General features: G+C 38.1%; 1 protein-coding gene across 1 annotated transcript in view; it reads right to left on the bottom strand.

Annotated features, from left to right (window-relative positions):
* GPR158 (G protein-coupled receptor 158) overlaps nt 1-13,886 on the bottom strand; it is a 446,114-nt gene that overhangs the window by 190,999 nt on the left and 241,229 nt on the right. The window lies entirely within an intron of this gene.

Raw genomic sequence — 13,886 nt, 5'->3', positions numbered from 1 at the left:
CTCATTCAGCTGGGCGTCTGCCTTTGGCTCAGGTCATGATCCCAGGGTCCTGGGATCAAGTTCCGCGTCAGGTTCCCTGGTCAGCAGGGAGCCTGCTTCTCCCTCTTCTCCCTGCTCTTGCTCTCACTCTCTCTCAAATAAATAAAATCTTAAAAAAAAAGATTTAACCAGAAGGAAGGATAAGAAAGTTATCTCTTTTCTGTACCAAGTAATACACAACACTTTTGGAACGTCTTGACCTAGATGGCACAGAATCCAAAATGAGGCTTTGATTGCTCTTTAATTCAGCAGGGATCTCATCTACTAAGTTCATTAGGTCTAAATTGGATAAAATGGTACTTAACTGGCAGTTGTTCAGTGTGCAATTGCCTAATGATGGTGCATCCTTTGCCCAGAGTATAATCCATACTTATAGGCCATCATGTAATTTCCCACTTTGCCTATTCATAGGACATTTCCTCACTATTAACTAACTGCTGCTATTGATCCTCCCTTTACTTTTAGATTTTTCTGTCTCAGTTGTCAAACTTAACTTAGCTCTGAAGCTCAGTGGGTGAAGATTTTCTTTAATTGTTGAGTTTAACACTGGAAAATATCCAATTAATAACATATACTAAAAAAAAAAAACCATTTCCTGGGAGGGATGGGGTGGTTGGGTGATGGACACTGGGGAGGGTATGTACTATGGTGAGCGCTGTGAATTGTGTAAGACTGATGAATCACGGACCTGTACCCCTGAAACAAATAATAATAACCTCTTCTCCAAATACCTTATATGTTAATTAAAAAATTAAAAAAAAACTATTTCCAACTCTGAACTCAATATGAAAGACATTAGTGAATATATACCCAATTTAGTATATAATACAACCACCCAGTTTAGTATATAACACAATCACCCTGTTCAATATGTAACACAACCTTGACTGAATGAGGAATCTGGGAAAGAGGTTGCTCTGGTTAACAGCATTTTAATAATACAAAGTTTAACAGAAAGTATTTATTACTTTCAATTCTTGTTGAAAAGGTTCATATTCTTTCTAAAATGTATTTGTCTTCTCTCCTTCCTTAATAAATAGCAAAAATGTAATTGAATGTTTCTTTGATAATTCAGGATATTATGCTGTTTAAGAGTCACTATTCTGTTACACAGTGAAAAGTGTATGAATTTTAGTATCCAGCAGATATGGTTCCCATTCCTAGATAGCTCTGAGATAGTAGGCAACTCATTTGACTATTTTGGGTCCTAGTTTACTTATGTATGAAATGTGAATTGTTGTGGGTATTAACCGAGTTAATATTTATAAATTAGAGTGCTTGGTTTTCTCTTCTCCAAATACTGAAGATGCAAAGAGGGAGTTAAAATCCACTGGTGCCTTAAAAAAAAGTATTACTGTTCAAAAACAAGAAAGTCAGAAGAAAGAGCTGAGGTAAAGAGGAAGTAAGTGGGAATAATAAGCTCCATTTTAGAGAAACGAACTTTGAGGTCCAACTCATTGTCCAGCAGTAATATACAATAAGAAATGAGCAATAATACAAGACTGGGGTGTGGGAGAAAGATCAGTCAGAAAAAGAACTTACAGAGAGCTCTGGGAGTGGATAAGGCAATGATTAGGGAATGCAAAGAGTAAGAAGCTAGACAGAAATTTTTACAATGTCACAATAGAAAACTGATTTATTGGAACATGCTGAAATGTGATCAAAGATGATGACTGAGGAAAGGCTATGACGTATAATGATTATTTTATCTTTCACTGAACTTTTTTTTTTTAAAGATTTTATTTATTTATTTGACAGAGAGAGAGATAGCAAGAGAGGGAACTCAAACAGGGAGAGTGGGAGAAGGAGAAGCAGGCTCCCCACCAAGCAGGGAGCCCGAAGTGGGGCTCGATCCCAGGACCCTGGGATCATGACCTGAGACAAAGGCAGACACTTCACAACTGAGCCACTCAGGTGCCCCAATCTTTCACTGACCTTTAAGACAGTGGTTTCCAAGGAGTGATAGAGACTGCAACTAGTTTGTCAAGGCTTAAAGAATAAATATGAGATAAATAGAGTATTATTTCAATAAATGTTCCATTGAATGAGAAAAGCAAGAAAATCTCATGGTTAATAGGAATAATGATGAAGTAAAAAAAAAGGATTTTGATTTTGTGTTTTGTTTTCTTCTATTATAGGTAAGATCTGAGCATAGCTGCAGTCTGCAAAAGGAGCCACTAGAAATTAAGGAAGGATATGGGAAGACTGGTAAGAAAAGGATGGGAGAAGTCAGGATTAAAAATAATCAAAAGCACAACTGGAAAAATTAACTCTAAGAATAACTGATGTTTCTGCTCACATTGGAAAGTAGAGGTGGATTAAAGATTTTTTTTACATGGATGGAACTAGAGGGTATTATGCTAAGCAAAATAAGTCAGAGAAAGATAATTATCATAGGATTTCACTCATATGTGGAATTTAAGAAACAAAACAGAGGATCACAGGGGAGGGGAGGGAAAAATAAAGATGAAATCAGAGAGGGAGACAAAACATAAGAGACTCTTAACTATAGAAAACAAACAGGGCTGCTGGAGGGGAGGTGTGGGGGGGATGGGGTAACTGGGTGATGGACATTAAGGAGGGCATGTGATGTAAAGAGCACTGGGTGTCACATACAAGTGATGAATCACTAAATTCTACCTCTGAAACTAATAACACAGTATATGTTAATTAATTGAATTTAAATAAAATTAATTTTTTTAAAAAGATTTTTTTAAATAATTTTTTTATAAAGGGGAGAAATCAGTTGAAAACTGTTTTGAAATATAGACAAAAGACAATGTGGAAGCCAATCTTGTAAAGTCTTATACTTCTCAACAACTCAGGTTGAGAATGAGGAAGGCCAGTTTTGAGGATGAAGACATGAAAGATTAAAGCAGCAATATTACACAAGATGACTAGTTGGGATCACTTGGCAGAAAAAGAATCCATTTAGTGTAAGATGGTATGATTTACTAGGAGATCTATCCAAAATGGTTTTTTCTTATTTTCTACAATTATCAGTAGCATAGAAATAAATGAGGAGGATAGAGCAGTCGGGGATAGAGAATAAAGGATTGTGACAGTGGCATTACATCGCAGGGAAGGAGGGAAAGCCAATACAAGGCTGTAATGGAGGGTAGCTGGGGCTCAATCCTCCAGAGACCTCCTGAGTCTGAGTCAATCTGAGGGATTAAAGAGGAAAACATTTCTTCACCATTGACCTTATTCATTGTTCAAGGGTAGACTCCAGAGTCATTAACTCCTGTACAATTTTTGGTTATGCATTCATAAATTTGGAGCAGATTTTTGCATTTTGTGCCATGACTTCAGCGGTGCCCCACAGCAGAAAAGAAATTTAAAAGTGTGGTATGAGGTTCCAGTCTGAAGCAAAGCATAATACAACTGTATTTATGCAAAACACTCAAAGCTTTCAGGAAATAGAACAATGACTGGAGTAAGACATAAGGCCAAGTGGCATTTGAAGGGATTAAAAACAAGTATCTAATATGGACAAAATCTGGCACAGAAGTCAAAAGCTACAAAGTACAAAAGTCTAGGATACTAAGAAAACGATAAATTAACTCTGAGTAGAAAAAGGATAGTCATGTGAGTGAAGTAAAAAGGGGTCATTGCACTGAATAAGATAAAGTTGTCAAGGATTCAGATGGTCTGATGATGGTGACAAAAATGTCAAGACCTCTATGAGCAAATACGGAAGACAAAGGTCAGGATTTCCCCTTCTGGCCAAGATGGAAGAATATGGATTGAATTTACCTTCCTATCAGAAACAATGACAAGAATAGACAAAATAGGGTGCCTGGGTGGCTCAGCTGGTTAAGCGACTGCCTTCGGCTCAGGTCATGATCCTGGAGTCCCGGGATCGAGTCCCGCATCGGGCTTCCTGCTCAGCAGGGAGTCTGCTTCTCCCTCTGACCCTCCTCCCTCTCATATGCTCTCTCTCTCTCTCATTCTCGCTCTCTCAAATAAATAAATAAAATCTTTAAAAAAAAAAAAAGAATAGACAAAATATTATAGTTATGGTTTTACAGACTGCACATCTGGCAACAAAGGACAGTAATTCCTAACAAGTGCAAATACTCCTCAATAAACCAAACTACTATAAACAGAATCACAACAAAAGTTAAATTAGTAAAGAAAAAACATCTATGGAAAGTCTTGGTTTTGTGAAATAGTCCTTCTTAACCAATCTTTGCTTTCTTGCTTCAGCTAAATAGGCAGATATTTTCTCATTGGTTTAAGAAGCTCCTACCTGCCTATAAGCCAAGCAGTACATACTATTTACTTTCAATACAAATTAAACTTGAAACTTCACTCATATCTAATGGTATTATTCTCCTAGATGGTATGAGCTATTTAGTACTTTGAATCACTCAAGCCTGAAAAATACAATTGAACAACATGGGTTTGAAACACATGATCCACTTATACATGGATTTTTTTCAATAAATATATTGAGAAATTTTTGGAGAATTTTGGCAATTTGAAAAAACTAGCGGATAAACTGTGTACCCTAGAAATATTGAAAAATTAAAGAAAAAGTGGATATGTCATGAATGCATAAAATATATGTAAATACCAATCTATTTTAACATTTATTATCATAAAACATATACAAATCTATTATAAAAACTTAACATTTACAGACCACACATGGCACCATTTCACAGTTTAGGGAAATGTAAACAAGTGTAAAGATACAGTATTAAATCATAACTGCTTAAAATTAAATGTAGTAATACTGTATTACTGTAATAATTTTGTAACCACCTCCTGTTGCTATTGTGGTGAGCTTCAGCATTGCCAGTATCCGCTTAAAACCCATCTGATGCTAATCATCTCTGCATAAGCATTTTGTCACTCCAGTAAATTCGTATTGCATAAAAAGTGATCTTACAGGTTTCTCATGTATTTTTTTATTGTGTTTAGTACAATACTGCAAACCTTGAACAATACCATGAGACCCATGCCATTAGTGATGCTTCCAAGAAGCAGAGAAAACTCATGACATTATAAGAAAAAGGTGAATTGCTTGATATGTACCATAGACTGAGATCTGCAGCTGCAGGTGCCTGCCGTTTCAACATAAAAGAATCCAGTAAGGATCACTGTGGAAAGAAAGAAAGAAAAGAAAGAAAAGAAAGAAAGGAAAGAAAGGAAAGAAAGGAAGAAAGAAAGAAAGAAAGAAAAAAGAAAAGAAAAGAGAAAAGAAAAGAAAAGAAAGAGAAAGAAAAGAAAAAGGAAATTTGTGAAGATGTTGCTGTAGATATGCCAGCAGGCACAAAAACCGTGTGCTTTTTGTGAAATACCTTTTTATCTCATATTGAAAATGCAGCTTTTATGTAGGTGCAGGATTGCTATAAGAAAAGCATACCTATGGACACATGTGATTTGAAAAAAAGTTAAGTCATGATATGAAAACTTAAAGCAAAAGGAAGGTGAAGGATCTAATGCTGGAGAGTTTAATGTCAGCAAAGGATGGTTTGATAATTTTAGAAAGACATTTGGCTTAAAAAAATGTCAAGATAACAAAAGAAGCAGTGTTTGCCAACCAAGAGGCAGCAGATGAGTTCTCGGATGCCTTTAAGAAAATCATTGAATAAAATGGTGCTGGGAAAATTGGGACAGCCACATGCAGAAGAATGAAACTCGACCATTCTCTAACACCATTCACAAAGATAAACTCAAAGTGGATGGAAGACCTCAATGTGAGACAGGAATCCATCCAAATCCTAGAGGAGAACATAGGCAGTAACCTCTTTGACATCGCCCACAGCAACTTCTTTCAAGATACATCTCCAAAAGCTAGTGAAACAAAAGCAAAAATGAACTTTTGGGACTTCATCAAGATAAAAAGCTTCTGCACAGCAAAGGAAACAGTCAACAAAAGAAAGAGGCAACCCACAGAATGGGAGAAGATATTTGCAAATGACACTACAGATAAAGGGCTGGTATCCAAGATCTATAAAGAACTTCTCAAACTCAACACCCAAAAAACAAATAATCAAGTCAAAAAGTGGGCAGAAGATATGAAAAGACACTTCTCTGAAGAAGATATACAAATGGCTAACAGACACATGAAAAAATGTTCATCATCATTAGCCATCAGGGAAATCCAAATCAAAACCACATTGAGATACCACCTTACACCAGTTAGAATGGCAAAAATGGACAGGGAGAGAAACAACAAATGTTGGAGAGGTTGTGGAGAAAGGGGAACCCTCTTACACTGTTGGTGGGAATGCAAGTTGGTGCAGCCACTTTGGAAAACAGTGTGGAGGTTCCTCAAAAATTTAAAAATAGAGCTACCCTATGACCCAGCAATTGCACTCCTGGGTATTTACCCCAAAGACACAGATGTAGTGAAAAGAAGGGCCATATGCACCCCAATGTTCATAGCAGCAATGTCCGCAATAGCCAAACTGTGGAAAGAGCCAAGATGCCCTTCAACAGATGAATGGATAAAGAAGATGTGGTCCATATATACAATGGAATATTACTCAGCCGTCAGAAAAGATGAATACCCAACTTTTACATCAACATGGATGGGACTGGAGGAGATTATGCTAAGTGAAATAAGTCAAGCAGAGAAAGTCAATTATCATATAGTTTCACTTATTTGTGGAACATAAGGAATAACACGGAGGACATTAGGAGAAGGAAGGGAAAAATGGGGAGGGGAAATTGGGGGGAGAGATGAACCATGAGAGACTATGGACTCTGAGAAACAAACAGTTTTAGAGGGGAGGGGGGAGGGGGGATTGGTTAGCCCGGTGATAGGTATTAAGGAGGGCACGTACTGCATGGAGCACTGGGTGTTATACAAAAACAATGGATCATGGATCACTACATCAAAAACCAATGATGTATTGTATGGTGACTAACATAACATAATAAAATTAAAAAAAAAAATCATTGAACAGGTTTTTAATGCAGATGGGGTGGGGGGAGGAATGCCACAAAGGACATTTATTAATAAGGAAGAAAAGTGAGTACCAGGATTTGAGGCAGAAAAGGATAGGCTAACTCTGCTGTTTTGTGCAAATGCAGTCAGGTTTATGATCAGGACTGCCCTTATCTATACAGCTACTTGTAGGGAAAAGATAAACACCAGCTGTCAGTCTTTTGTTTTACAACAAGAAGGCCTGCACTAAAAGAACCCATTTTCTGGATTGGTTCCATCGATGCTGTGTTCCTGAAGTCAGGAAGTACTTTTCCAGTAAAATACTGCCTATTAAAGTTCTTTTGATACTGGACAATGCCCCTGGCCAGCCAGAACCCCATGAATTCAACACTGAAGGCATGAAAAATTTCTACTTGTCCCCAAACACAATGTCTCTAATTCAGCCTCTAGATCAGATGCCATAAGGACCTTTAAGGCTCATTACATGGTAGTCTATGAAAATGATTGTCATGGCTATGAAAGAGAACCACAATGGAGTATTACTCAGCCATGAGAAAGGATGAATATTTACCATTTACATCGACATGGATGGAAGTGGAGGGTATTATGCTGAGTGAAATAAGTCAGTGAAAGACAATATGGTTTCATTCACACGTGGAATATAAGAAATTGTGTAGAGGATCATAGGGGAAGGGAGGGGAAAACTGAATAGGAAGAAATCAGAGAGGGAGACAAATCATGAGAGACTCAACTACAGGAAACAAACTGAGGGTTGCTGGAGGGGAAGTTGGTGGAAGGATGGGGTAATTGGGTGATGGGCATTAAGGAGGGCATGTGATGTGATGAGCACTGGGTATTCTATGCAACTGATGAATTACTGAACTCTACATCTGAAACTAATGATGTGTTACTGTATGTTGGCTAATTGAATATAAATTTAAAAAAAAAAGAGAGAACCACAATAGAGAGAACATCATAAAGGTCTAGAAGGATTACACCACTGAGGATGCCATCATTATTACAGAAAAAGCAATGAAAGCCATCAAGGCCAAAACTAAATTCCTACAGAAAAAAAACCTGTGACAAATGTTGTACATAACTTCACAGGATTTACAACAGAGCCATGGCAAAAAATGTGTGTGTGGGGGGGTAAAGGGTAATATGGATCTTGGGAGAAATTTAAGAGTTAATAGATACCACAGCAGAGGAACTGACAGAAGACCACTTGATGGAGATGAGTGCTTCCAAACCAGTGCCAGATGATGAGGAAGAAGAGGTAGAAGAAGCAGTATCAGAAAACAAATTGACATTAGACAATCTGGCAGAAGGGTTCTGATTATTCAAGACTGCTTTAACTTCTTTTACAGCATGGACCATTCTATGATACAGGCACTAAAACTAAAGCAAATGATGGTAGAAGGATTGGTACCATATAGAAACATTTTTAGAGAAATGAAAAAATAAATGTATTTCTGTAAAATTACAGCAAGAGTGCCTGATTCTCCTGCCTCCTCTTCCATCTGTACCACCCCTAAGACAGTAAGACGAACCCCTCTTCCCCCTCCTCCTCCACAGCCTATTCAACATGGAAACAATGAGGATGAAGACCTTTATGATGATCTACTTCCACTTAATGAATAGTAATGAATAATAATCATGCCATACAGTTAATAAACTTATTTTTGTGCATGTATGCCTCTTCATGTGAAAATCTATCTGTCAAGCAAGAACTGTATGAGACATTTCTGTGTCATCATCACCATCCTCGCTTAAGCATTCATTGTGTAGAACATCCTGTGCAAGACATGTATGGAAGTGGAGAAGCTATCCTTCCAAAGACATGCAGTAAGTGATATTTAATATAAAATTAATAATGTGTTAGCTTTCTTACTGTTTTATTACTTGGCTTTCAAAGAATTATGTTACCATATACTATGCCTCTCTCTCTCTCATAATTGGAGAAACTGTGTTCGGCCTATCATCACAAGTGTTTTTCTAAAAATGTAACAATGTTTCCAATACTATATTAAGAAGATGATTGTAATACTGTATGTCCTAAAAATTTTTTCTTATTTATTTATTTATTTTTTAGAAAGAAAGAGAGAGGAGGGGGAGAGGGAGAGAGAATCTCCATCAGACTATGCACTGAGCATGGAGACAGACACCGGGCTTGATCCCAAAACCCTGAGATCATGACCCGAGCCAAAACCAAGAGTTGGATGCCTAACTGACTGCACCACCCAGGCACCCCTGTATGCCATAAAAATGTTATAATGATTCATTCATTAGCATACAGGGTAGGCTATCATGAAGCAACTGTATTGATTACACGAGGTTACTATAAAGTAATCATATTGCTGCTTCTTTATCAATGCATGAATTGTAATACCTATAAATAAATATGAATTTCTTTTCCACATTATCTTTTCATTTTTGAGGTCTACTGTTAGTAATACATATAACATGTACAGTGTCTTTTGGCTTAAAAGATAATATTGAGGTAGGTAATGACAGATGATTCATCTTGAAAACAGATGACATAAACTTATGGTACTGATAACTATAACACAATACTGTAAATGTATTTTCTCTTCCTTATGATTTTCTTAATAACATTTTTTTCTCTAGCTTGCTTTATTGTAATAACTTACAGTACATAATACATATACAAAATATGTGTTAATCAACTCTATAGTATTGGTAGGCCTTATAGTCAACAGTAGGCTATTAGTAGTGAAGTTTTGGGGGAATCAGGAGTTATACATGGATTTTTCACTGTGCAGGGGATTGGCACTCCAAACCCCCATATTGTTCAAAGGGTCAAATGCATTGCAGAATGTTAAGTGCTTTGTATATCTGAACTTGTTAGTTTTTGTAACATGACCATGGCAAGCAGTTTCAGTTACATTTTAACTACGTTTGACAAGTCCTCCAGCTTTGTTAAATTTTCTCTCATTTTTAACCAATCTTAATTTGAGAGTTTCTTTTGGCTTAGAACCAAACCTACAGTCCACTTTTAGCAAATGCTCAACACCTAACCTTATTCTTTGATTTTTTTCATGACCAATATTTTACTTTTGCCCAATTTCCTCATTAATTGTTAATTGTTATTCTGTTGCATAGTATATATTTCTGTAAGGTACTCCTAATCAGTTTTGGAATGAGGTTGAAGATAGAAAGCACTGATAAAATAATACTTCAAGTTTTAGAGAATTTGACAGAAACAAATTATTATTCAATTCAACAACTATTTTCTGAGTGTCAAATTGTGTCAGAACTATTATACTGGAATAAATCAGTGAACAAAACAAAGATCTCTGTGCCTGTGGAATTTATGTTCTACTAAGGAAAAGAGACACAACCAATCAACATAACAGGTAAATAACACTATATGTAAAACTAAGAAGTGCCAAGAGGAAAAATGAGTAGAGCAAGGTCAGGGGAATCAGATGTACTGGAGGTGGGAGCTGCAATTTTAAGTTAAGTAGTTAAGGTAGATCTCATTCTAAAGGTGATATCAGAGCAAAGATTTGAAGGAGATAAGAGTTATCCATTCTGACTTGTGACTGAAGAGAATTCCAGGCAGGGAAAATAGCCAGTACAAAGATCCTGGAGTGGGAGCATATCAGGCATATGTGAGGAAGAGCAAAGAGGCTATTGTGGCTAGAGCAGCTTGAGTGTGGGGCAGTATAGTGGAAGGTGAAGGCGGAGATATAACAGGGCCAGATCATAAAGGGCACTTGTGGGCCACTTGTAGGGGTTTGGATTCTACCCTCAGTAAGATGGAGAGCCATGTAGGATTTTGAGTACGGGAGTGACATGATATACCTTATGTTGTTATAGGATTACTTTGGTATGGAAAATATACTGGAGTGGGTAAGGGTATAAGCAGGGAAATTAGTGAGAAGCTTTCCAGTAATCCATGTGAGACCTGATGGTGGCTGGGACCACAGTATAACAGTAAAAATTGGCTAGATTCCGATAGAGTTTTAAGATGGAGTCAAGAGGATTTTCTGATGAGTTGGTTATGGAATGAGAGAGAAAGAGTCAAGGATGATTCCTAGATGTCTGGCATTGACAAGTGGATGGATGAAGTTACTAACAACCAAGATGGAGAAGAATGCATGTGCAAGTTTTTGGAGAAGGCCATAAATTCAAACTTGACATTTCAGTTTGAAGATGTCTACCAGAGACTAAAGTGATGATGTCAAGTCTGGAGTTTGGAAGAAAGGTCTGCATTGACGATAAAGACATAAAGTTCATCGGCACACAGATAGCATTTATGGCCCTGAGACTAGGGCAGATCACCAAAAGAATGAGTGTAGAGAGAGATGACTCTCAGGGTCCTCCAATATTAATGTCCCACAAAAATTCTTAGTCACACAGAATTTTCCCTGGCTCTCACTCAAATTTTAAAGGTTACTGCATTATTTTTTTCCATAACCAAAAATTCAAAAACCTTTAAAACAACCAACCAGCAGATAAATATTTTCTTTGGGTTTAAATGTGACTTACAACTATCAAATAGTTAAAACTGCTGTTTTGGTTTGGGTTCCCCAGAGGCAGAGCCTGAGAAAAGGATCTGAGTATAGGTAGCTGATTTGGAGGTGATCCCCAAAAAACAGGAATGAAAAATGAGCTACAAACAGGAAAGAAAGCAAAGGCAATAAAAAGTACTGAGCTGGATATCACCATGGGGAATGTGAGCTAAATTTTCCTGAGAGCACCTAAAAGCTGCATACAACACCCCTCAGATTTGTCTCTCCAACAGGAGATGCTGGTGCACTTACGCAGCAACCACCAATCCCACTGGTTGATAGCTGTTCCCAGGGGCCTTTAATTTCTAGGCACTCCTGGATAAGGCTGAGCAAGCTTAGAGGGCTATAGAGAATGCCCTGAAGCAAAAAAGGGAAGAAATTCTGTGGGCATTTGGGGTAAGATACTGGCAGCATATCCCATAACTATTATATATGAAGTGGTCAAGAGTATGTGATACAAGGCACCAAAAAAAGCCAAAACCAAAACCAAAAACTATGATAGCTTCTAGGTTCCAAAATCAGCTGTTTCTGGTGCCACTCATATAGAATACAATTTGAATGGTGCCACCTAGATCTGAACAACATGCTTAGCCATGAACTGCACACAAAGAGATGAAGAAGCTTGGGACCTTGAAGGTCAAACAGATAATTCTAATTATGCTATTAAATACTTCCCTATACATTCACAAAGCAATTTACTTTATAGAAGTAGTTTATCGTTGCCTGTGGTCTTTTTCTTTCCTTTGTAATACTATGTCTCCATCAACTTGTTAAATATTGTAGAGAATACAATTAATTACTCCCAATTAAAACTATTTTATTTAAAGAGCAGGACCCTCTCCAGTTCACTTTTTGTTATATAGATTGTAACTGAATTGCAGGATGGTGAGATGCTCTAATAAACTAGCTTGGTCAAACTACCGAAACCAGATTTTCAAGACTTGGAGGCCCAATAAGCTTAAATCATCACCAAAGGAACAACCTTACATTCACATTAGCAAAAAAAAAAAGAAAAGAAAAAGAAAACAGTTTCTCTTCTCAGATTTTGCCATATTCAGCAACTCAGATTGGTACTGTCACAGGTTCACATAAGACATTTTGCAACATTCTAAACATCTGGGTTTAAGATCAGTTATTTCCTCTCTGTAAGACTTACCCAAGGATTTAAAAAAAAAAGGAAAAAGGAAAAAGAACAAATTCTCTTCTGCAATTAAAAACAGAGTACATTTGTTTTGGGAGCTTGGGAAGATGGTGGAGTAGGAGGACCCTGAACTCTCCCCATCCCACATTCAGAACTAGATATCATCCACATCTAAGTCAATACACTGGAGAGTGATCCAAAGACTGGCAGAACAAATTCCACAAATAAATATAGAGAAGAAGCTGCATCTGAAAGGTTAAGAAGGTCAGAAAGGCAGAGGGAGGCTGCCAGCAGGAGGGAGGGAGCGGCACGTATGAAGAAGGCAGAGAAATGGGCCCTTGCACCAAAAAGCTCACGGGGAACATTAATGCCCATAACCCCATAACATTTGGCTTTGAAAACCAGAGAGGCTGAATTGTGGGAATTTGTAAAACCAAGGGGACTTCCAGCCTAGAGCTTTAAAAGTCAGTGGACTCAGCACTGGGCAAACCAGGAGGGTGAGTGATAGCTGGGTCTCTGCCCTGAAAGAGAAAGCAGCCTGAGCAGAGAGACAACACAGAAACAGCAGTTTTATACAACAAGGCCAGGGAGTAGGAAGGTAGGGTGGTGGTGTTGGTGAATGGGAGATAGATCTGTTCATACTGATTTCAGAGCATGTTGGGGGACTTCTCCAAAAATGAGGGAGCTGGCAGTTGCCATTTTCCTACCCTGCCTCCCGGCATACACATAGAGCCACCTGTAGGAAGTGGTGCTCCAGACACTTGCTATCTAACCTGCTAGCAGTGCACCTGAGGACTTGTATACTCCAAGCCTGCTAGCCTCAGCCCTGGGCTCAGGGCAAATTTTGTTAGCATATAAGCCTCACTCAGCTGCCAGATGCACAGCTGCCACTGCATGCCAAGCCTACCCAATATGATGCACCCCCAGCCAGCTTGGCCCTTAGCTGGTGCATCATTTCAGGGGATCTGACATAGGACAAGTGGCCCAATGCAAATTTTGCTAACAATCCTGCCCCACTCCCAAGTTCTCTGGCAGGCATGCCCCCCCTGAGAGGCTGGGTCCCACTAACACCACAGAGAATAAGCACAGCCCATAAGAGGTAGAGAGTTAGTGCAGATGACTTCACTTAAAGAAAAAGTGACTCAGACACAACAGCAGGGCATAAGCAACACACACAGGATACTCTCCTAAGTGCCAGGTTCTGAGAACAGTGGACACTGCACTGCAGGGCACTCCAGGGACTCTTCTTCATAAAGTCCCTACT

Source organism: Phoca vitulina, unplaced genomic scaffold, assembly GCF_004348235.1.
Source record: "Phoca vitulina isolate PV1807 unplaced genomic scaffold, GSC_HSeal_1.0 scaffold93, whole genome shotgun sequence".
NCBI classification, from domain to species: domain Eukaryota; kingdom Metazoa; phylum Chordata; class Mammalia; order Carnivora; family Phocidae; genus Phoca; species Phoca vitulina.
The sequence above is the reverse complement of the archived record's forward strand: the minus strand, read 5'-3'. Positions and strand labels throughout refer to the sequence as shown.